Here is a 1,433-nt window from a genome sequence, read left to right on the forward strand (position 1 = left end):
GTGGCTTAACACAACAACCATCAAGATGGGAGGATTTGCACTACTGGATTTCAAAACGGATTGTGTCATGGATTCTAAAACACAATTTAACTTTGAAATTAGGCTGCATCTTACTCCTTTGACCTTGTGTAATTTCTCCTCACCAGGCAGCAGTCATGAGTTGCCTTGTGTGCTGTTGCCTGTGCAAACCTCAACCTCATCACGGCTGTGCACATCAGCTCATTTCAGTTGTGTGTATTGTCGGGTGCGTTGTGTTGAGTTTAATTTCCACTTAACCAAGCATCAAAAAGTTTAGACTAAATTCATCTTGAAAAGTTATTGTCATGCTCGCTTTGGCAGCACAAACACTAAAATTGGAACGATACAGAGAAGATTAGCATGGCCCCTGTGCAAGGATGACACGCAAATTCGTGAAGTGTTTCATATTAAAAAAAAAAAAGTTTTTGTCTATATAGACAGGCTCTGAAACAAATCAGTTGGGTAAAAAATTGATACTAGTAAATTTTTCATTGTTGGAGAAATGATCTTGGTTATATAATTATTTCCTTGTAGAACTGTGCTTTATGAGACCTTTAAAAAGGAAGATTTATAGTCAGAACGCACTGTGTTACATTTGGTCAATGAAATGTCATGATTGTTAATTTTGTGGGTCAATTTGTAGTCATTTGATCAAGCAAGCACTGGGCTGATCGCTACTGTGCGAGTGTTTCATAGCTGGATTAGCATCTATAGTCAAATGATTGCTTCTACAGCAGATTGTGTCTGCAATCAACAAAAGAGATTGCTTCAGCAATGAGGGGAGTCTCCTTAGCCAATCATTTGGAGGCCTAAAGAATCAGAAAAAATTGTTGCCTCTTCTTCAGCCTGTCAGCTTCTCCTGGGGAATACAACTTCACCAGTTTCCAATTTGGAGCCTGCCCTATAGAATTCAGACTTGCCAATCCCACAGTCATGTGAGTCAATTCCTATAATAAATCTCTCTCTCTCTTTCGGTCTCTCTCTCATCTATCTATCTAATCTCCTGTGGGTTCTGTTTCTCCAAGAATTTGACTAATACAGATGCACACAAAGGATTGCCTATCACCCACTAAGAAACGTCTCAAAATGGTGTCATAAGCTTTGAAAAAAAATCCTGGAATCAATAATTGAGCACTCTTTGCTACAACTCCAATGCTCCTGATGGCTGCAACTAACAGAAAACCAAGACTGACACTGGCTCAACAAGTTATAAGTTTATTTCTCTCCAATGTTTAAGAATTCCAGAGGCAGCCTGTACAGGATTGGTAGATAGTTTCGCTAGGTAATTAGGGTTGTAGGTTTGTTTTATCTTACTGCTCTGCTATCCTCTGTGCATAGTTCTTTCCTCAAAGTTTGACATAGCTGCTTCAGATCCAGTTATTGTGTCCATATTCCAGCCAGCTGATTAGAGGAAG

The 1,433-nt window shown here is 39.3% G+C and overlaps 1 non-coding gene across 1 annotated transcript; it reads left to right on the top strand.

Moving 5' to 3' along the window:
- The first annotated feature begins 323 nt into the window (after positions 1-323).
- On the top strand, positions 324-430 carry LOC111763259 (U6 spliceosomal RNA). Its single transcript, XR_002796156.1, has one exon. It is a non-coding gene; the product is annotated as a U6 spliceosomal RNA (small nuclear RNA).
- Positions 431-1,433: the final 1,003 nt, after the last annotated feature.

The sequence above is a fragment of the Dasypus novemcinctus genome, chromosome 8 (genome assembly GCF_030445035.2).
Source record: "Dasypus novemcinctus isolate mDasNov1 chromosome 8, mDasNov1.1.hap2, whole genome shotgun sequence".
Classification (NCBI taxonomy): Eukaryota; Metazoa; Chordata; class Mammalia; order Cingulata; family Dasypodidae; genus Dasypus; species Dasypus novemcinctus.